Raw genomic sequence first — 23,330 nt, forward strand, 5'->3', positions numbered from 1 at the left:
ATATCTTCCTACTGTATTTTCCACTGCATGCATTCGATAAAGTGGATTTTAGCCCACGAAAGCTTATGCTCAAATAAATTTGTTAGTTTCTAAGGTGCCACAAGTACTCCTCTTTCTTTTTGCAGATAAATTAATGGCGGTTAAGTCCATGAATGGCTATTAGGCAGGCTGGGTAAGGAATGGTGTCCCTAACCTCTGTTTGTCAGAGGGTGGAGATGGACGGCAGGAGAGAGATCACTTGAGCATTATCTGTTAGGTTCAGTCCCTCTGGGGCACCTGGTATTGGCTACTGTTGGCAGATAGGATATGGGGTTGGATGGACCTTTGGTCTGACCCAGTATGGCCATTCTTATGTTCTTATGAAGGGAGAGGCAGTTACCTATGACAGAGTTTCTGTAGTGTAGTGGTTATCACGTTTGCCTAACACGCAAAAGGTCCCTGGTTCGAAACCAGGCAGAAATATGCTGGCTTGTTTTTCCCAGCTCCTACTGGCCTGTCCATGCGGTTGTAGGAGCAGCAGTGATTTCTATGCTCAAAAGGTCTGTTATACTTCCCCCGCTCCCACTTTTGTCTCCTCTCCCTCTCTGAATGCCTGTGAAGTGGTTTTCCCCTCCCGCGCCCTCCTGGAATGCTGGTGGGATGAATGGGCTGGTTGAAGAGCAGAAGAGCTCCCAGGTAGACAAGGTGTCTGGGAGGCTAATTAGGCAGCACTCACACACCCAGAGCATGGACACTGCCCAAGGTGGAGTGTGACCAACCAGATGCAGCCAAGTCATCTCTAGTCGCAGGCCATGAGGTGCAGGCCCTTAAAAGGGGAAGGGGCCCTGTGCTCTGGAGAGCACTCACAAGCTTGTACCTCCAGTGAATGCCCTTTGCCCGGACCGCCTGGCCAGTGGTTCTCCGCGTTGTATTTCATTGTGACTCAGGAAGACTTACCTTCATCGTACCGTCCATAGCTGCGCTGTGGGACACTTACCTTGCAGAATCCTGACATCTCCAGTGCTGTGCCTGTCCTGGGAGCGTGAGTATGCGAGTGCAGTGTGACCCCAGCTTCTTCTTTTGAGCTTAGCTGTCAGTATAATAAATGTGCTGCTTTCTGCCAAACTCTGGTGTGTCATTAGTTCTCCCTACGCTGACTAGCTGGCCCAATTTTGGGTAACACCTGCGATAAACTCAACCTCTGCAGGATAGAGGGTGGTCAAATGAGCTGAGAAAAAGCCTTGGCATCAGCAGGGGAAAGCTAGAGGATCTGGGCCAGTCACCTTTTGAAGCCTTGTGGTTTGGTCTCCTCTGCCCTTGGAGGTTGGCCTATGGCGGCCGGCTCTTCCTGCTGCCTCCTCTGTGTGACTTGCCAAAGGAGGGAGTGAGGCAAGAATGGGGCAAAAGAGGAAAGTTGAGCTGAGGAAGGCAGGGCAGAAGCTCAGCGCCTCAGTGCGGCTAAGTGGGGTTAGTAGAGCACCACCAGTTGTTCTGCAAAGCCTGGGGAGGTGCGGTTGGCTGCTGGGAGGTAGAATCCTGTGCCTGCCTCTTGGCTTCCCAGGGATGGCTACTTGCAGCCCAGGAGAAGAAGGGCGGTTCTGGGTGAAAGGAAGACAAGCAAAGCTCTGGGAGGAAATTTGGGTGCGGGGTGCAGGCTCTGTGCTGGGGGAGGGGGTTGAGGTGCAGGAGGGGTGGCGCTTACCCCGGGCACTGCAGCTCCCAAAGTGACTGGTACACACAACCCTCTGGCAGCAGCTCCTAGGTGGGCCATGCCAGGGGGTCTCTGTGTGCCGCTGCCTGCAGGCGCTGCCCCCAGAGCTCCCATTGGCTGCAGTTCCTGGCCAATGGGAGCCGCGGAGTTGGTACATGGGGCAGGGGCAGTGCATGGAGACACCTCTCCCCCACCCCTGGGGATGCTGGGACATGCCGGCCATTTCTGGGAGCGGCATGGACGGATGGAGGCAGAGTGGACAGGGAGTCACCTCAGTGCTGCTGGCACATCTCTGCACACCCATGGGGGGAGGGGAGCAGAGGGCCTCCATGTGCTGCCTGGATTAGGGGCAGTGCACAGAGCTGCCTCCCCTCCCACCAGTACTGGATTTACCATGGCGCAAGTGGTGCCATGGCGCTGGGCCCACGGTCCAGAGGGTGCCCAGCCTGCTCTTCTCCGCCCCCTGCTCTCTTCTGTGGGGGCAGAAGCTTGATGCAGCCTCTGCCCGCAGCCAGGATCCCCTCCCCGGGTCTATTACAGGAGAGGGTGGGTGGGGTGTTTTGGCCTGCAAGGTGCAGCAGGTCGGACTAGATGATCACACTGGTCCCTTCTGACCTTAAAGGCTCTGAGTCTAAAAGGGAAGTAAAGGGAAAAAAATTAAAAATCAGTAAAACATTTTAATACCAGGATGACTCCACAACAGCTCACTGTATAGTCCTGCCCCTTTCTTCCTCCACTGGGTGTTTAATGACCTGCTGGGATTTGGGACATTGATTCTCTCATTCCATTGCTAAAGTGATACATTGTGAGTGAAATTAAACCAATTCCCAGGGGGGAAAACATCAGATCCCTGTATTGGCTGGGAATGAAATCCAGGTCAATTGCTTGGAAAGCAGCTATGCTCACCACTATACCACCAATGCAGCTGGTGAGAGTAGCTCTCTTATGTGCCACTTATGCTTGTCAAGTGACTCACCCACCCCACCCCACACTAAGGAGCTGACCGGAGAAGCTGGAGGCAGCCTGTCAGCTGGGAGCAAAGGCAGGTTCCCAGAGTGACTGACAGATGGGGACATGGGCTCTACATCCCAGCCTGAGGTAGCTCCAACCCTGTCTCTGCCCTCAGAGAAGGGAAATTAAAATCAATGACCATAATGGCAGATTTTACCCCAGAAGGAAGGAGACAGCTCCTTTGAAAGCACATTTTGGGTTGGTTCCTGCTACGGACACATGGCTTTGTTGCGGATGATGCCAATCCTTGGGGCTCTGCCCGGAGAAGGAACCATTCAGGCTGTCACTCAAGTGAAGAAGGGAGATGATTTTTTTGACAGGGACGGCTGCCTCGTCTTACGGGTGTTGGTCTGTCACCTTCTAATCTAGTGGGTGCTTGGTACATGCAGGCAGCCCCCACTCCGGGGTCTCTCCCGAGGAAATAAAGCTTCTACACACAATCCCAAAGCCTTTCACCGAAAGGAGGGAAAGGAAATGGCCACAAAATGGAGTGAGGACATAAGGAATGTAACACAACCCCGTTCTTAGGGGTAATCCGTTATTTTTTGTAAAGAGCCAAAATTTTTGCTCAGGGTCTAGTCAAGGTCCAGACTGCAGTGTAAATAATAATAAAAAATAACAATAATAAAAATATTTTGGGGTCCATTCAAGAGCGATTTGGCCCACTGTCTGCCTATTGATTACCCCACATTGACTCTGAGAGGTGATTTATCTCCACTCTCTTGGATTTGAAGAGCTGGTTAGTTTTCCCCTGGGTATCCCACCAGGCTGAACATGCCATGCTATCGATGGTGACACTAGGATTGAAGGATGATATCGTATTATAAAAAACTGTAAATAAAGATGTGGTCTGAACGTGAGCGTCCTGTAATGAGAAGCTGGTTCCCCCAGTTCAGTTCCGAATGCTCTGCTAGAAACGCCCCTGGAACCCCGGCACTCCCCAGCAGAAGTGAAAGGAGAAACCCTCACTCTCGGTTTCCTCCCCCCTCCTGTCCCCATCCCGCTCAGAAGTGTCCATCGTGGTTGTCGGATTGGCAGTGGGGTCACCCCAAATATCGCATCCATCTCCCTGTAAAAACGGCAGGTCGTGGGGGCAGCACCGGAGCAGCGGTTTCCCTCGCGGGCTTTGTAATAGGCACTCTGCAGCTCCTTTACTTTAACCCTGCACTGCAGCGCATCCCAGTCATGGCCCCTTTCCAGGATGGCCTTTGATACCTGCCCAAAGGTATCGTAATTCCTACGGCTGGAGCGCAGCTGGGACTGCACAGCTTCCTCCCCCCAAACACTAATGAGGTCCAGCAACTCGCCATTGCCCCATGCTGGGGCTCGTTTGCCGTGTGGAGGCATGGTCACCTGGAAAGATTCACTGATTGCACTCCACACCTGGCTGAGCAAACAGGAAGGGATTTTTAAAATTCCCGGGGCATTTAAAGGGCGGGTCACCTGAGGCCAGGGCAGTAGAGTGCAAACTGATGAGCAGAGTGGCTGAACAGGAATTCTGGGATATCTCCTAATACCCTGGAGGCCAATAACAGCGCTGGTGTGTGGCCACACCTGACGAGCAGCGCTGCATCACCAGTGCTGCACTCGCTACACCCCAAGGCTTTGGCTACACTTGCACTTCAAAGCGCTGCCGCGGCAGCACTGCCGCAGCAGCGCTTTGAAGCGCTAAGTGTAGTCAAAGCGCCAGCGCTGGGAGAAAACTCTCCCAGCGCTGTCCGTACTCCACCTCCCTGTGGGGAATAACGGACAGCGCTGGGAGCCGCGCTCCCAGCGCTGGGGCTTTGACCACACTGGCGCTTTGCAGCGCCGCAATTTGCAGCGCTGGAGAGGTGTGTTTCACACCCTGCTGCAGCGCTGCAAATTTGTAAGTGTAGCCAAGCCCCTAGTGTACAGCCAGTGCTGCAGCCAGGGGGTTGCAGAACTGGATGTGCCTTGCAGGTGTGGACAGTTACTAAGTTGCAGCGCTGGAAAGCCTCCACCAGCGCTGCAACTCTCAAGCGTAGCCAAGCCCTTAGAGGATTGGAACTGATTTCAGCGGGGGGACATGTTTGCTAGGTTTTTATGCATTTGCACAGGAAAACATTGAGTGTGTCCATTCATTTCAGGGATCCCTATTTAGTGGAGCTCCTGAGCAGACTGGAAATTAAATTATTTTTATTAAAGAAACAGGCTTGTAAGGGAGCACTTGGATTTGAACCCAGCACCATTTGAACTGCAGTCAAACACTCTACCACTGAGCTATACCCCATGACATTTGCATATGGAACTCCATGATCTTAAGGATTTTGAAGGACGGGCTCTGCCTCAGAGAGCTCCTTTTCTATTCCCAGACCACAGGGGTTTAAAAAATGGGGTTTGATTAAACTTTATATACACATGTAGACACCACAGCTTGCACACCCACCAGCATAGCTTCCCCCCACTGACATAGCTACCACCTCTCGGGGAGATGGGTTAACTGCACGGACAGGACAGCTCTCTCCCCTCCGCTTAGAGCAGCTTCATTATTTATGAATAGGTGGGAAATAACCTCCTGAATGGACAGGAACCAATGTATCAGATATTGCTGTGTCTGCATTCAATATGGGTAACTGGTCATATTGGGCTGGATTAGTGGGAGCGTTGCCAGCAGATCGAGGGAAGTGATTATTCCCCTCTAGTCAGCACTGGTGAGGCCACATCTGGAGCATTGCGTCCAGTTTTCACCCCCCGCCCCCCACTACAGAAACAAATTGGAGAGAGTCTAGGGGAGGGCAACAAAAATGATGAGAGGGCAGGGGACTGACAAGGAGAGGCTGAGGGCAGGGCCGCCCAGAGGGAGGGCAGGGGGGTCAATTTGCCCCAGGCCCTGCAGGGCCCCCAGGAGAATACAGGATTCTATAGTATTGCAACTTTTTTTTATGGAAGGGGCCCCTGAAATTGTTTTGCCCCAGGCCTCCTGAATCCTGTGGGTGGCCCCTGCCCAGACCGTGGTGCTGTCCCCCCCCCCCTCATTCTGCTCCCTCCGAGGCCCCACCTGTGCTCCGCCCTCACTCCCATTTGGCCACTTCCCACCCCTGCTCTTTGGCTGAGGCCTGCTGGTCCACCTTTCGCTCGCTCCTCTCCTCCCCCAAGGCCTCCTCGCGTCTCTTCACCCCCTACCCCAAGGTCTGCCTGCTGCCCCCACCTCTCTGCCCCCTCCCCTGAGACCTGCCCTGCCCATCGCCCACCCCTCTCTGCCCTCCCCTGAGACCCACCCTGCCCATCGCCCACACGTCTCTGCCCTCCCCTGAGACCCACCCTGCCCATCGCCCACACGTCTCTGCCCCTCCCCTGAGACCTGCCCTGCCCACACCTCACTGCCCCTTCCCTGAGACCCACCCTGTCCACCTCTTTCTTTGGAATAAAAAGCTGAGTTTACTCCAGGGTGAGGAAAGAAAGGAGCCACCAACCCCAGAGAAAACCTGCCCCCTGCTATCGCAATCACTGATGTACTGGGGATATGACGGGAAAGGAACTGTCTGAATGATCAGGACAGGAAATGGACAACAAGCTACAGCAACATCATTAACCACAAACGCACTCTCCTCATGCTCCAGCCAGAAGGGAAAGGAGCAGGAATTCTTGCAGTTCAGCCATGGACACCCTTACACAAGGGCACAGCAGTGGGTGTGTTGTGGAAGCTGGTCTGAGGAAACAACTGGAATTGATCACTCAGTGAGAACAGAACTAGAGTGCAGTGAGAACCACATATCCAGCAAGTAATTGTGGCCAAGTGGTTAAGGCAATAGACTAGAAATCCATCGGTGTTTCCCTGCACAGGTGCAAATCCTGCAACTACAAAGGATGTTGTGGTTCTTTAGTTTCAATGGAGCTGGGTCTTGTCTCACTCTTAAGCTATGTCTACATAAAAGAGTAACATGGCTTTAGTTAAGGTGTTTTAATTGAACAGCTGTTGCATGTCCACCCTATGCCCCTGTGTCACCAGAGCACATCCATGCTAGCATCTCTTGGATTGCCACAGAGAGCAGTGCACTGTGGGTAGCTATCCCACTGTGCAGCTGGCTGCAAGGTGCTTTGGGAAGGGTTTGCAATGCCTCACGGGCTGGTACAGCATCACATGATGCAGGTTTCTATCCCATTGTTCCATGGGCATCTTACTAGATTGCCAGCTGCTTTTCAACTGCAATGTGCGTGGTGGGGTAGAGAGCATGTGTGAGTGGGGGGGAGAGACAGTGTGTGCGTTGCGGAAGAGTGAGTGTGTCGCACACTGTCTCTAAGCTCAGACAGCTGCTGGAAGCAACCAGTCCTGAGGCAGAGGGAGGGGGACAGCCCCGACATCAGCCCCCCTTCTCTCACTGGCTCAGCTCAGCACAGCACTCTCTGTCGCACACACTGCTGCCTGCTTAGCTCTGTGTCAGGGGGGCTGGAACAGGGGGTTTAGAGGGCCATGGCCCCACCACTCTTTACTGGCTGTTAGGACAAATGATGTCGGGGGGAGGGTGCAGTCTTGGGGAAGAGGCATCTGTGGGTGTGGCCTCGGGGGGAGAGGTGGTGTGAGTGGGGGTCCTTAGGGAAGGGGTGTCATGGGGGTGCCACAGTTCAGACAATGGTGCCCCCCCACTGTAAGGAAGCTTCTGCCGCCCCTGCTCTGTGTTCGCAGAGCAGCATCCACAGCAGTGATTTGCTGCCTGGGGCTCTGGCAGGGGGGTTTGGGAGGTGATTTAAAGGGCCCAGGGCTCCGGCCGCTGCAGGGAGCCCTGGGCCCTTTAAATCATCAGCCTGGGGAAGCCGGGCCGGTCTGGCATAACGTACCGGCTCTTGCCGGTACCCCATACCGGAACATACTGGCTTACTTTCACCTCCAGAAGGTCCTCACATGGATCAATAACTGGTTAAAAGACAAGAAACAAAGGGTAGGAATAAACGATCAGTTTTCAGGATGGAAACAGGTAACTAGTGGTGTCTGTATTGGGACCAGTACTAGTCAACATATTCATAAACAACCTGCTAAACAGTGAGCTGACAAAATTTGCAGATGATCCAAAACTACCGGCTTGCTGCCTAGACGAGCGCTCCTTGAATGGGGTGATCCACAGGGAATCATAGAATCATAGAACTTAAGATCAGAAGGGACCATTATGATCATCTAGTCTGACCTCCCGCAAGATGCAGGCCACAAAAGCTGACCCACCCACTCCTGAAATAATTCTCTCCCTTGACTCAGCTGTTGAAGTCCCCAAATCCTGATTTAAAGACTTCAAGTAGCAGATAATCCTCCAGCAAGCGACCCCTGCCCCATGCTGCGGAGGAAGGCGAAAAACCTCCAGGGTGTCTGCCAATCTACCCTGGAGGAAAATTCCTTCCCGACCCCAAATATGGCGATCAGCTGAACCCCGAGCATGCGGGCAAGACTCTCCAGCCAGACACTCAGGAAAAAGACTTTCAATATCCCAACATTGACCCTCGGTACTAATTACCAGTGGTTGCACGTTATTGACCTATTGACTAAATCACGTTCTCCTATCAAACCATTCCCTCCATAAACTTATCAAGCTTAATCTTAAAGCCAGAGAGGTCCTTCGCCCCCCTGTTTCCCTCGGTAGGCTGTTCCAGAATTTCTCTCCCCTGATGGTTAGAAACCTTCGTCTAATTTCAAGCCTAAACTTCCCGACTGCCAATTTATATCCATTTGTTCTTGAGGGAGTAGCTCAAACCTCCAAAGTGCCTGGCCTGGGGCAGGACATTAGCACAGCAAGGGAGGGGTGTGGCAGTGACATCACAAAGGCCTTTTGCAGGACCTCGGGCTATTGGTCAAAGGTGGTGGGGAGGTGGTGACCTCACAGAGAGATGCTGACATCAGCCAGGCAGGACAGGGGCGAGGGGCCAGGGAAACCTCAGAGACCCCTGTGGCTTTGCTGCAGCAAGTCTCCTTCTCCAGGTCTCTCTTTGAGGACTGAGAGAGTATTCGGGTTCATGTACATGAGCGCCAGGAGGAACCTCTTTCGAGTTTTCTCCTTCCCTTTTAGTGATTTTACTAGAAAACAGACGTCCCTGTTTAGAAGGTAAGAGCCTCCTCGAGGTCTGAAACCTGTTCAGTCTGATCCATCTGGTGACAGTTGAAATCTAGGCATGGAAAACAGTTGAATTCTAGGCAAGGAAGCAGAATTTTATTCCACACCTGGATTTTGTCCCTTAGAATCACTGGGGACATTAGGGTTTGTCCATTTTGTTTCACCTTTTCCTCAATCCATCTCTCCCTCCTTTCTCTTCTTCTCTTGCTTCTTTTGTCCTTTCACCTGTTCCCCTCCCAACAGCAGGAGTGTGTGTGTGTGTGTGTGTGTGTGTGTGTGTGTGTGTGCGCGCGCGCGCGCTGCGGGGGAGTGCTCTGCAGCTCCCACTGTGGGAGGTCCACCCAAAAATGTGGGGCTGAAATAGTGCTCGGGCAGTGATCCCCACCGGTGGCCTGGGCCATCCTTTGGGCGAGAACCCTCAGCCTCCCGTCCTCAGTCTCTACCCTGATTGGCTGAGCAGGGGGTTATTGACAGGGAGGAGACTCAGGTATAGCGTAGGGTATATGTCGTTGCCCCCCCTCCCCCGTGAAAGCAAAGGGAAAAAAATCATTTCTCGCCTTTTTTCAATGTCACCGTATGTCTACTGGATGCTGCTGGCACATGTTGTGCTGCAGCGCTACACAGCAGCATCCCCTTCCCTTCTCTTCCCTTCCAGATGGCAGACGGTACAGTAGGACTGGTATGCGTCATCGTCGTCCCATGAGTGCTCCTGGCTGGCCTTGGTGAGGTCGCCCAGGGGCACTTGGGCAAAAATGTGAATGACTCCCAGGTCATTCTCTTCTTTAAGCTTTGTCTAATGGAGATTCAGTCCTGCCTGGAATATCATAGCAGCTGGAGGCTTCTCTCCCCTCCCCACTTTGAACTCTACTTGCAGAGGCAATAAAGTCAGTGTTGTTTCAAATTCCTGCATTCTTTATTACTTCATCACACAAATGGGGGGATAACTGCCACGGTAGCCCAGGAGGGGTGGGGGAGAAGGGAAGCAATGGATGGGGTTGTTGCAGGGGCACCCCCTAGAATGGCATGCAGCCCATCATTTCTGCAGGATGTCTGGGGCTCTGAGCTGGAACGACCGTTTGTCTCTCTGGTTCTTTAGGAGGCTTGCCTGATAGTCTAGGCAGGACTGACTCTCCCTTCAGACAAAACTTAAAGAAGAGAATGACCTGGGGAGTCATTCCCATTTTTGTCCATATACCCTTGGCCAACCTCACCTAGGCCGGCCAGGAGCATCCAGGACAGCAGCAGACAGTACAGTATAACTGGTAACTATCATTGTAAACTTGCAAAGCAGCAGATGGTACAGTATGGCTGATAACCATCTTTGTTAACTTGCAAAAAGCAAGGGAATGCTGCTGTGTAGTGTTACAGTACCGCGTCTGTCAGCACCATCCAGTAGACATAAAGTGACGGTGACAAAAGGCTGAACGGGTTCCATGATTGCCGTGCTATGGTGTCTGCTCAGGCAATCCAGGGAAAAGGGCGCAAAATGATTGTCTGCCGTTGATTTCACAGAGGGAGGATTGACTGATGACATTTACTTAGAATCACCCGCGATGCTGTTTTTGCCCCATCATGCACTAGTATCTCAACCCAGAATTCCAATGGGTGGGGGAGACTGTGGGAACTATGGGATAGCTACCCACAGTGCAATGCTCCAGAAATCGATGCTAACCTCAGTACATGGATGCACACCACCGAATTAATGTGCTTAGTGTGGCCGCGTGCACTTGACTTTATATAATATGTTTCCAAAAACCGGTTTCTGTAAAATCAGAATAATCCCATAGTGTAGACATACCCTGAGACAGCTTTAGAACCCTCTACCCACTATACGGCCAAGAGACAGCTACTCTCAGATCCTGTGTGGATTGTCTGATGGGCTTGGGGCCAAGAGCAAACTGCGTACCCCCTGCCAGAGCAGGAGAAGTAAAAATAGGGGCTTCCCAAAAAATGGGACAGGAAGAAGAGAGAAGTGGAGAGGCAAATGGAAAAGGAAAAGAACGTGCAGACACAGAACCCTACCTAAATACTGAAATAGATTACAAGAAAAAAAAGAGAGAGCAGCATAAAGAAATCTTTAAACTCTTTCAGTAAGTACTGAACTAGAAACTTCTAAAACACCATTTTCACACTACCTGTACTTTTTTTAAAGAGAACTGAAGAAAAGCTTTAAACAAGTTCAGATAATACAAAAAAAAGCCAAAACATTTATTTTTAAACTTGTTTTATAAGGACTAACCACTCAGTCTGTGCTCTTTTCCTCTCAGCTTCCCAAAAGGAAAACAAGAACACTCATCATTAGCAGACAGCAGATACATTAAAGCAATACTATCCACTGATTTCATGCTCAGAAAAGAACACTTTAACTCATCCTCGTGGTTAGCGAGATCATACACTTTCAACCACACTTCTCTAGTTACAAACTATAGAAATGATCCCTGAAAGTACAGTCTTAACAAAACTGTCCTCGGCTACACATCCAGGCTAATATGCACAAGCTTTATTCCCACGGTGAATGTTTTCATACAATGGGTTTCACCCCCAGCGAATTAAAGAACAAAAATCTAAAACCAGGTCCCCATTTCATTAAAGCACAATTGAGACAGCTTTAGCACACTGGCCATTAGAAGATGTTTATGTCGCTATTTACAGAAACACACCTCCTGATTAGCATGTGGAGCTCCTAGCAACTAATCAAACCCTCTTGCTTTGCCATACCTCTCACAGGCTCCTCTGTAGCACATGACAGCTTGTCAGGTACAGACAATCGGGACGGGTCAGCCTTATCTAGCATGCTCCGCAGCTGTTTCTCTCTGGCTTGCTCTCAAATTCATCTGCACTAGAAGTTTTTGCAGGGTTCTATGTTACCGGTGGTACCTGCACTAAATCAGTGGGTCTCAACCTTTAGAGACACCTGTACCCCTTTCAGGAGTCTGATTTCTCTTGCATACCCCCATTTTTTACCTCACTTAAAAACTACTTGCTTACAAAATCAGATGCAATATTTATAAAAATAAATCCCTTGAATATAAGTATTGTACTTACATTTCAGTGTATAGTATAGAGAACAGTATAAACAGATCAACATATGAATTTTAATTTGTTACAAATTTGCTAGTGCTTTCTATAAGAACATAAGAACATAAGAAAGGCCGTACCGGGTCAGACCAAAGGTCCATCTAGCCCAGTATCTGTCTACCGACAGTGGCCAATGCCAGGTGCCCCTGAGGGAGTGAATCTAACAGGCAATGATCAAGTGATCTCTCTCCTGCCATCCATCTCCATCCTCTGACGAACAGAGGCTAGGGACACCATTCTTACCCATCCTGGCTAATAGCCATTTATGGACTTAGCCACCATGAATTTATCCAGTCCCCTTTTAAACATTGTTATAGTCCTAGCCTTCACAACCTCCTCAGGTAAGGAGTTCCACAAGTTGACTGTGCGCTGCGTGAAGAAGAACTTCCTTTTATTTGTTTTAAACCTGCTGCCTATTAATTTCATTTGGTGACCCCTAGTTCTTGTATTATGGGAATAAGTAAATAACTTTTCCTTATCCACTTTCTCAACATCACTCATGATTTTTTATACCTCTATCATGTCCCCCCTTAGTCTTCTCTTTTCCAAACTGAAGAGTCCTAGCCTCTTTAATCTTTCCTCATATGGGACCCTCTTTAAACCCCTAATCATTTTAGTTGCTCTTTTCTGAACCTTTTCTAGTGCTAGAATATCTTTTTTGAGGTGAGGAGACCACATCTGTACACAGTATTCGAGGTGTGGGCGTACCATGGATTTATATAAGGGCAATAATATATTCTCAGTCTTATTCTCTATCCCCTTTTTAATGATTCCTAACATCCTGTTTGCTTTTTTTACCGCCTCTGCACACTGCGTGGACATCTTCAGAGAACTATCCACAATGACTCCAAGATCTTTTTCCTGACTCGTTGTAGCTAAATTAGCCCCCATCATGTTGTATGTATAGTTGGGGTTATTTTTTCCAATGTGCATTACTTTACATTTATCCACATTAATTTTCATTTGCCATTTTGTTGCCCAATCACTTAGTTTTGTGAGATCTTTTTGAAGTTCTTCACAATCTGCTTTGGTCTATGTAGTCTGTTGTAAAACTAGGCAAATATCTAGATGAGTTGCTGTACCCCCCAGAAGACCATTGGATATCCCTGTTTGAAAACCACAGCACTAAATCACCCTTACTTTTAGAACTGGTGTCACTTGACCCAAGGCATTGTGAACCATTTCAGTGCTAGTAGGCAGTGGCAACACAGCTGCACTAGGTCTGTTGTTCCTCCCTGCACAATTCCCACTTGGAAAGAAGAGAACTTCTGGTCTGACCCTATTTACTATTGTGAGCTGCATAGGCAACTTTCTCTGTGTTATGTGAGCACCATTCACACAATATATATACTACCTCTGCAGCCATGGGTGGCGGGGGAGCCCCCACAGCCCCACACCACTGCGTATGGACCCTGCAGCTCCCAGCTCCTACAAGTAGACCCCAGAGCTCCCAGCCGCTGTGAGCGGACCCAGGATTTCCCAGCAGGCATTGATGGCGTGAGGACCCTGCAGCCCCACATCATTGCTAATAGACTCTGCAGCACCGAAGACCTTGGAGCTCCCAGCTGACACAGGCAAGCGAGGGAGCCCCCAGCTCTCAGACACTGCAGGCAGAGCCTGGAGTGCGCAGTCACCATGGGGGATGAGGAGAAGCCTCAGCCAAATGCCATTGCAGATGGCCCCATAGCTCCCAGCCACTGCAGGTGGATGCCAGAGCCCCCAGTTGCCATCGGGACCCCACGGACCATGGCCACCATGGGCAGCGAGGGGACCCCATGGCCCCCAGCCACCACGGGAAGCGAGGGGACCCCATGGACCCCGGGCACCATAGGCAGTGAGGGGACCCCACAGCCCCCGGCCGCCACAGGCAGCGAGGGGACCCCATGGACCCAGGGCACCACAGGCAGCGAGGGGACCCCACAGCTCCCAGCCGCCATGGGCGGCGAGGGGACCCCATGGCCCCCGGCCGCCACTGGCAGCGAGGGGACCCCATGGACCCTGGCTGCCACGGGCAGTGAGGGGACCCCATGGCCCCCGGCCACCACGGGCAGTGAGGGGACCCCCCAGCTCCCGGCCGCCACGGGCAGCGAGGGGACCCCATGGACCCCGGGTGCCATGGGCAGCAAGGGGACCCCATGGACCACGGGTGCCACGGGCAGCGAGGGGACCCCCCAGCTCCCGGCCGCCATGGGCAGCGAAGGGACCCCATGGACCCTGGGTGCCATGGGCAGCGAGGGGACCCCCCCGGATCCTGGCCGCCACAGGCAGCGAGGGGACCCCGCAGCCCCCAGCTGCCACAGGCAGGAACTGTCACCCAGTGACCAGCAGAAAACAGCAGCGGGCGAAGGCATCAAGCAAACTCTCAGCTTCTGCTGCTGCCACTCCTTCAACTGGCTCTCGGTTTGCCCTGTTCACTCTGCGTCGCTGCTGCTCCACGGCATTGTCCTTCACCCTGCTGCTGAGAGCTCCTGTGTCGCCACTTCCCCTGCTGCCACCTGCCCGTCTCCTGCAGCCTCTGCGCGGCCACGTAGTGGGCGAACCTCGCTACAAGTGCAGCCTGGGCAGCCTCTGTCATTGCAACACCATGGGCAGGGCGAGAACCGCCAGCTGGGGGAGACTAACGCCCTGCCCCGCCCCTTCCACCTGAGGCCTCACCCCTTCTACAAATACCCCTGTGCCCAGCGTACACCAGCCCTTAGATCCCTCTTGGTATTTCAATGCAGGCACTGACCTGTGAGAGGAAAACATCAGCTTACAAACACAGAGACTGAATTCCCCACATTTAATCTCGCTGCACTTTCCAGGAAGTCACAACATTCATTTAGTTCTTTCTAGCACAGAGAAAAAATAAGTGACACTAAGTTTTTGGCTTGGTTAAATAAAATTACGTGTTTAATTAATACAGTAAAACTATGTCTTGATTCTGCTAAATAACACCACAATGTGAAATGAGAACAGAGACAAATCTTGTCAGTGACGACTAATTTCGCAAATGATCTTCCCATTATTAATTTCCACACCACCCCCGTTGGAGGTCTGGGCACCTCCAGTGTCACTGCTCTGCATTCACCTTCCCCTTAGAATTGTTCTCGGACATTCCCAAATTTGGAAAATTGTGCAGTTCACAATGTGAACAGTGACCCCGGCTCCTTCCTGCACCTGCTCTACATTGCTCCACCGCAGCTTCTCCCCCTGCAGAGTCACCCCAGCACTGCAGTGCAGCCGCCCAGGGTTTTGCAAAAATTAATAATACAGAGTTTGGAGGAAAGGAAACATTTGTGAGTTGTGGAAATAGCAAAAGGCAACAGTTGTGGTGTTACAAGAAGGGCAGTTTTTGGTTTAATAATAAAACCCAGTTATATAAATGTAACTGTATGTGCAGCTCTGTGCACTCACGTTGGATGGAAGCTTAGTAATTAAATTATACAAGAGGGTCAGGTAAAGTGGCTGCTACCATCACTATGTTTTGTCCTGAGAAGCCTTTACAGCCATTCTGAGGGGAAATGGGCCCTTTGTCCACAGAAATGGTCTATAGGGGACGGCTGCAGGCAGCAGGCGGGGAGATAATCTCATCAAAATGATTTGACTCCTGGGTAATGTAAGCAAAATCACTAAAGGAATGTCAGGGGTTTCTATTGGCACTTAACTTGCCTGCCCCTGGCTGGCTCTGGTTGTACAAGATGGACGTGTAATCGGGGTACAGTTGTGTAAAAAAAAATTATTGCAGTGCAAGGGCTGTTAGACAAAACAAAATGTGTTGTGTAATTGTGTAAGGTTTTAAAAACCTAAACTGAGACTTATGGTTTGTAATATAATGTCATGAAGGTTAAACTATGGAAGGAATGTGCTTTTTCCCAGGACGTGTGCAGTGTATATTGGAGAAAGGGTAAAAGAAATGCAAACAAAACATGGTACTTAGCTCAAACCCCATTAGGGCTCCAAAGGGAGCCACAATAGGTTGAGGTTTCTTTTTCAGATCTGTGTGTTTTGAAGCAGAAGATGAAAGTGGAAAGTAATCAGAACTCGGGTGGAAGTTGATTGTGTCCCTTTAAGACAGTCTCTGAGCTGCTGATGGCTTTGGATCCAAAGCCAAGCCAGCGGGTGTGAATGCAAATGACCTAGCTGATGGGGGAAGGAGAGAACTGCCCATCAGTGGCAGCAAAAAGGAGCTGCAAATAATAAATACATCTGGTCAGCAAACAAGCTACTGGAAGACTCAGATTGTGGCCCTCCAGGAAAGGGAGATGAAAAAACAAGTCAAGTCTGAAAATAAGGGGGACAGTTAACCCTAAGGAGTGTGTGTGTGTATGTACAGTGCTAAAGCTAAATCTAAAGCTGTCTCTCAGCTGTTACCTGAGGATAAACTTAATGCTTGGTACAGCAGAGAAACTATTGCAAACTTGGTCTGTTGTACAAGAGGGGAAACTGAGGCACACCACTTCATGAATTTCATAAATGACCAGTGAGGGGAGTAATTCACTATCTGACTATAGAACAAAATAAGGACAGCCTGGAGGGAATTCTTCTGTTTTTCCTGCAATTAGCAAGGAAATTTGTAAAAGGAAGTGGTATTATTATTATTAAGCACTAATCTGTCCCCACGGGGGTGTGTGTGTGTGTGTGGAAATTGTTTCTTTTGTTTTTCAGACACTCTACGAGCAAGCTGGTGCCAGCAAAAGACTAACCCAGAATACCATGAATCTATGTTTTGTGTTGTTTGTCTGTGGTGTTTGTCTTGTTGTTAGCATTGTTGTGTTTCAATGAACAGAAAACCTCATGACATGGGTGGGGGTGGCTTCAAAAGGCTGACCTGGGGGAAGATGTGTGTGGACATTCAAAATGCTCGACAAGGAGGCCAGCACCTGTGTAATAGCTACCGTGGTATCTGGAAGTGAATCGGCAGCTAAGGTGGGCCCCACAAGCCCTATGGGAATAATGAGAAGGGGATTTGCTCGCTGGGAATCAATGGAGGAGTGTGTAAAATGGTGTAAATCCAGAGAAGATGTTTGAATGTGCCCCTCCCTGTTGGCGGTGGAGGAGCACTCCCACTGGTCCATGTCAAGGGGTTGACAATTGGGTGTACTGTGTATGAGGTGTTTTGCTGGAAATGTACATATTACTGGGGGCACAATTACCCCAGCCCCTAACCAAATTCCACACTACACACTGCTCTCTGGGCTTTGGCGCACAGATAGACCTGTGAATCTTCCTGCTGTGAATAATCGAACCAGCGCATATGGCCTGATTCCACAGCACGTGGTTAAGTTGGTTTGGACAATAACCCATTTCTCTGTGGACATTCAATGGACTTATGATATGGACAAAAGCACGAAAACCTGCAGCGGCAGCGTATTGCAACTGGGCGTGTTAAGAGCTTGACCCCGTCGAAGGAGGAGAGGAGGTGTTTCGGTGGTGGCCGGGATGCTGGACCATGCTGCAGTGCTCAGGTCTCTCGGTGTTGCTGTGGATTGTTACAGTGGCTGGTGTATTGCTAAGTATACTTGTGTTACGTTGCCTATGGAAATAACCGAGAAGTAATGGAGTAAGCCCCTCCCCCCTGTACTAGACAACCTGGACCCAACCTTCCCAGGCCCACTATAGTGGGAAGTCAGGAACACTAATTGGAACAGGTGTGGCAGCCCGTACGAGAGAAGGTGCAGGGCCCTGTACTACGCACGGGGCAGTGGGACAAATGGAATATCAACACCTTCCACCTTGATGCCTGGCCCAATCAGGAAATGTGTCACCATATGTCCTATGTTTTGCTAAGGGGGAGAATGGGAACAGGGACACAGGCAAGGCTCTGTGGCGTCAGGGCTGGGATGGGGACACCGAGGAAGGAAACTGGAATCATTGCTTGCTGGAAGTTCAATCCAATAAACATCTAATTGTTTGCACCTTGGGACTTTGCGTATTGCTGCTCTGTGTGTACGCAAGAAGGACCCGGTAATGGGAGGGTGAAGGGATAAACCCTCTAACACTAACTAACATCTAACACACATTTCAACCTCTTCTTTTCACACTGTTGCTCATTCTCAGGTTGTGCTTTGTCTCCAGACAGATCCATTCTCTTTCAGGACGGCCTTGCTCTTTCCGTCTGTTTCACTCACTGAGGTGTGGGAGTAAACACTCCTCTTCCCTCTAGTCTCAGACAAACACTAGCATTAACTGTTTGCTACTGATGGGTTTAGAAAGCATTTGTCAAGATGCCATTTCTGGGGCATTTTTCCCAAGATCCAATATTTTGCGTTCAAACATCTCCCAGCTTTCTTGGTGAAAATAAGGCCAAGGTTTCCTTGCAATACAGAGGCAGTTTTTCACCCCAGATGGGACTTGAACCCACAATCTCTGACTTAGAAAGCCATTGCCTTGTCCATTAGGCCACTGGGGCCCTGTGGAAAAATGGAAATTCAATCTCCTAAATGCATATTTCTCATATTAACTTGGAAGCCAAATAACCTCTTTCTGCACCTTACAGAAATGTCTGCATCCCCTGGCAGCGAGGCTACTGGGCAGGTCGCTTACAGAGCTGAGCACCACCTTTCTGCCAGCCATCTTTAGAGAAGAAGGCTCTTTCCCCTGACAGCCACACACACAGCGCTGCCTAGCATCCCGAGAGCCTCCCTCGTGTTCTCCCACAGCAGCCACCTGCTGGTGTGGGTGGGAAAAGGGGACCAGGAAGCACTGCGGCCTCATTACGGGACAAGAGGCCCTCACCATGCCCAGGCCTGCCTCTTGCCTTCAGCCCAGGCAGCCAGAGGTGCCGGGGAGCTCCCTGGCAGGCCGCCGCCTCAGCCAGGAAATAAGGAAAAGGGGATGAATGAAGAAGTCAGAAAATAACAAGGAAATGAAGAGGTTTGTCGAATGGGTTTCTGCCCGATTTACCATCTTCTCAGCTACCGCTCAAAGTTAAAGACCTAAAGTCGACCTATCGGCATAAGTACAGATGGTTGGATGGGAATTAAAAGGAGCTGCTGTCACAAGTGTTAGGTGCCTGCAAGCAGCATGCAGACTGTTGAAAAACACTGCAATTAGAGGCTCAGATGAAACGTTTGCCCTAAATCAGAAGCGACAATAGGACGACCAGCAGAAAGCCACTCTAGGTAAACGGCCGAGTACTGGAGGCTATTAGAGGCAAAAAGTCATTCCTCAAAATTTGGAAATCAGATCCTAGTGAGGATAATAGGAAGGTGCACAAACTCTGGCCTGTTAAGTGTCAAAGTGTAACAAGTCAGGCCAAGAAAGAATCTGAGAAGCAACGTGCTAAAGACACAAAAGCTAAGCATAAATCCGGTCAATGCGAGTCCTGGTCTGTCCCCGCAGAAAGGTGAACCCCCTCTGTGGCTGGAGTGAGCTCCTCTAAGCCGACCTGCGCCAGGTAGTGCTCATTGTGAAAATGTTTCCTCTGACGGTTGGGAAAACAGGACCAGCGGTGCTCAGGCTGGCTGACACAATTAACCCCCCCCCAACAACAACAACGAACACCATGCAGTCCAGAGGAAGGGAGCCTTTGATCTTCCCTCTCATGCCTTAACTGGGGACCATACACACTAATATAGCAGTAACCAGTGCCACAGAGCACAAAGCCCACCAGTAATGCCCTCCCTGGTCGGAGCTCCACCACCTTCTGTACTCGCACCACGAATGTGACTCCAGCCCCATCATTCTTCCCTGGCCAGGAGGCCCTTCCTCCAATCACCCTCTGCCTATTGAGCTACCCTAGAGTTATTAATGGGCATTTCCTGAACACTCACCATGGCTAAGTCCAGCTGCTCCAAGGCACTGAACATCAAGCACCTCCTCCTGGGCCCCCAAATCCCTTCCATCTTCCACACGGCCACTTTTACAGATGCCCCTTCCCTGGTACTGCCCTTGCTCAGCTGCACAGAGGAGTTTTCATCCCCTATTCCTGCCTGTCACTGCCCAGCAGCCCTCTGGCACCATTCCTGAGGGTCACCCTGCCTCACGCTCTTCCTGCCATGTTGGGAAAGACAGCTCCCATCTCTCCTTGTTAAAAGTCAGGTGGGCCAACTAGGGGCAGAAGCCCATTCTATGTTTTCCTACAGCAGAGACTCACCTTCAGGGCCACCCAGAGGGGAGGCAAGTGGGGCAATTTGCCTCAGGCCCTGCAGGGGCCCCGTGAGAATACAGTATTGCCACTTTTTTTTAATGGAAGGGGCCCCCAAAATTGCTTTACCCCAGGGAAACCCTGCTCATCTTGGGTGCAGGCACCACTGGGCTTCTAGAAAACAAGCTGCCCCTGCACAAAGAGGATGAAAGCACCTGCCAAAGCCTGGGATTGAACCAGGGACCTTTAGATCTTCAGTCTAATGCTCTCCCAACTGAGCTACTTTAGCAGCTGTATGCTAGTATTTTGGCCTGGTGCTTCTCTGTCTGGGATGTTTTTGCAGCAGTTGCACACAAAAAGGGCGTCATTGGGAGTGGCCCATGAAGACAAGACTCGCTTTTGCCTGCCTTGCTCAGCTTGACTTGCTGCCTCACCCCGTTCCTGCCCTAGTGCCCGGGTTGACCTGGTGGTGGAAGGGGACTGGGGGCCAGTGGCGCGGGGAGGAAGTTGAGCTGGACCCTGGGGGTGAGAGTCTGGCCACCACCTCCCGCCCCGTTGTCCTGGCTTCCCCACTGGGCGTCAGTTCGGGAGGAAGTGGGGCTTCTGCCTCCTCCCGATTTTCAAACCGCAGAGGAGCGCGAACAGGAAAATGAACGGCTGCTCCACACCCCCACCGGAGGAACCCGACGCCCTTAGCTGCTCCCCCTGCTCCCGCCCCCCAGCTATGCTACTGAGTGGAAGTGTCCTGTGCCCATAACACAGAGGTGGATCAATCAAAACCCTCTTCTGCCAGCACCAGGCCTCCTGCTTCTTACACTGGGCCTGCAAGCGAGGGGGCGGCTGGCACAGCGCCAAGAGTCTAACCTGTGAGGCAGGAGGTGGCTGACGCCCGCAGCCTGCTGGGAGCTCCCAGAAGTTATTAAGGGACAGAGACTCCTCAATGCCCTTAGTAACAAGGGTTTGGGGGTCACCGAGGCCAGTAAGGGGGTCACTATGTCAGCCCTGTAACCCTGGGTGTCAGGTCGCTGTGCAGCTTTGATCTAGAGCTCGGATCCCAACAACCGACCAGCAGCCCACAGCCTCCCCCTGGGTCTGCCCCACCTGGTTCCTCCTTACAGGCCGACCTTACCCCCCTTCCAGCCCCGGATTCACCCCCTAATCATCCTACTGCCACTCAGAGCCACAGCCGTGGAGGTGCTGAAGGAGGGAGGGGTGACGCTAGGGTGGGGTTCTTCTCTAACGATGGCTGGCAGAAAGGTGGTGCTCTGCTCTGTCAGCGACCTGCCCAGCTGCCTCGCTGCCAGGGGATGCAGACGTTTCTGTAAGGCCATTAAATGGGGTATTTGGCTTCTGAATGAATGTGAGGAATGTGCAATCCTGAGAGGGAATTTCCACCTCTCTCTTCAGGGCCCCAGTGGCCTAATGGATAAGGCATTGGCTTCCTAAGCCAGAGATTGTGGGTTCAAGTCCCATCTGGGGTAGAAAAACTCCTTCTTTCCTGTATATTGCAACAAAGCCCTGGTGTTATTTTCCCCAAGGAAGCTGGGAGACGTTTGAACCCAAAGTACTGGATCTTGGGAGCAATCCCCCAGAAACAGCATCTTCCACTTGACAAATCCTTTCTAGACCCATCAGTAGCAAACACTTAATACTAGTGTTTGTCTGAGAATAGAAGGAAGGGGAGTGTTTACTCCGACACCTCAGTGAGTGACACAGACAGAAAGAGCAAGGCCGTCCTGAAAGAGAATGGATCTGTCTGGAGACAAAGCAGAACCTGAGAATGAGCAACAGTGTGAAAAGAAGAACTTCAAATGTGTGTTAGGTGTTAGTTAGGTTGGTCTGACAAATTTCAAGAAAATACCAATGCTCGTAGACTGATGCGGACACTGGCTGCTACTGATCTTTTACTGAGAATTCATTGAGAAATATTTTCCTTAACTATGTTATGGAATATAAGATGGGCTATGAAGGCATCATTCCTCCTGCTTTCGCCCTTCGAGACAACACGGCTACATGGCATGCGGCCAGTGCTCACCTTCCAGTCAACTGCTAGAGAAGACAACACAGATAGGGATGGCAGCAGGGCAGACTGGAGCTCCACGGAGACGGTGGGACCAGCTCTCATCAATGGGGAGGTGGCCACCCCAGCATGCACAAGGCTGAGCCAGTAAGTGCGGCGTGTGCTCCACGGTGCCCCTACTCACTGCACATGGTGGTGGAGGGCAGTTACTGAGTTCGGTTGGTTTGGGAAATTTAGGGCTTGGCTACACTTGCAGAGGTAGAGCGCTGGGAGTTAAACCACAGCAGGGAAACCGCTGCCGTGTGTTCACACTGACAGCTGCAAGCGCACTGGAGTGGCCACATTAGCAGCTCTGGCAATGCCACAGAGAGCAGTGCAGTGTGTTAGCTATCCCAGTGTGCAAGTGGCTGCAACGTGCTTTTCAAATGGGGGGCCGGGGTGGAGTGTGACAGGAAGTGTGTTGTGTGTACGTGGGGGGAGTGACAGTGTGTTTGGGGGGCTGAGAGTGTGTCAGCATGCTGTCTTGTGTGTTCAGACAGCAGCAGACCCCACCTCCTCATACACACTCACAACAGCAGCACTCCACACTAATGGTTGCTTTGTCCCAGAGCAGATAAGCAGCCGGCTGTCAGAAACGGAGCTTCGAAAGGGGATATCCGCATGCCTGCAGCCGATTTCAAAAGAATGACCAGAGTGGGCACTTGACTTCAGGGGATTATAGGACATTTCCTGAGGCCAAACACAGTGCAGTGGTGCAACACGTCATCCACACTGATGCCCGGGTATTTCAGCAGGGCTCAGCGAGCTTTATACTTCTCATGGAGGTGGATTACCAGGAGCGCTCCACCTACAGAGCCCAGGTGCTCCATGTGCCTTGCGAGTGTGGACACCTCAGGAGTTAGGGCTCCCGGTGCTGCTTTAATGGGCTCTAACTTGCAAGTGTAGCCAAGCCCCTAGACTATGTCACTTGTGTGACTTACTTGTGCTATTGTAATAAATACAATAGACGTGCAATGGTCAGAAATTGCACCAGCATAGAAGTATATTAAAGGGAAACCCTAAGGAAATTAAGAGTTTAAATTATCCTCCACATGTCCCGCATCCCACTAAAATGAATCCAACCCACAGGGCACGTGGGCAGAAGTATCGGTGTCAGGATGCTACATTGTTAGCACAGTAAATGAAGCTGCAAAATAAATGATGTTTAAATGACCTCACTCTATTTTTTCCAATCCGGTGTAAAGAGGTAATAGATACAGATGGGCACCAGGCAGGGTCGTTTGGAGGACGAAGCCTTTATGGTTCCATCCCCCACCACTGTCAAGTTTTAGCCAATTAGGACAAGTCAGCAAATAAGAACAACCTCAGGTATCAGTAACTGCTACAGGTAGCAAAGTCCTACAGGGA

The 23,330-nt window shown here is 51.0% G+C and overlaps 5 non-coding genes across 5 annotated transcripts; 2 read left to right on the top strand and 3 right to left on the bottom strand.

Annotated features, from left to right (window-relative positions):
• The first annotated feature begins 389 nt into the window (after window positions 1-389).
• On the top strand, window positions 390-462 carry TRNAV-AAC. Its single transcript has one exon. It is a non-coding gene; the product is annotated as a tRNA-Val (tRNA).
• A 10,532-nt stretch (window positions 463-10,994) lies between these two features.
• Window positions 10,995-11,211, bottom strand: LOC120385243. The gene has a single exon (XR_005589367.1). It is a non-coding gene; the product is annotated as a small nucleolar RNA U3 (small nucleolar RNA).
• A 6,942-nt stretch (window positions 11,212-18,153) lies between these two features.
• Window positions 18,154-18,226, bottom strand: TRNAR-UCU. The gene has a single exon. It is a non-coding gene; the product is annotated as a tRNA-Arg (tRNA).
• A 1,893-nt stretch (window positions 18,227-20,119) lies between these two features.
• On the bottom strand, window positions 20,120-20,192 carry TRNAF-GAA. The gene has a single exon. It is a non-coding gene; the product is annotated as a tRNA-Phe (tRNA).
• Window positions 20,193-21,311: 1,119 nt separating this feature from the next.
• Window positions 21,312-21,384, top strand: TRNAR-CCU. Its single transcript has one exon. It is a non-coding gene; the product is annotated as a tRNA-Arg (tRNA).
• Window positions 21,385-23,330: the final 1,946 nt, after the last annotated feature.

This window comes from Mauremys reevesii, linkage group 17 (genome assembly GCF_016161935.1).
Source record: "Mauremys reevesii isolate NIE-2019 linkage group 17, ASM1616193v1, whole genome shotgun sequence".
NCBI classification, from domain to species: Eukaryota; Metazoa; Chordata; order Testudines; family Geoemydidae; genus Mauremys; species Mauremys reevesii.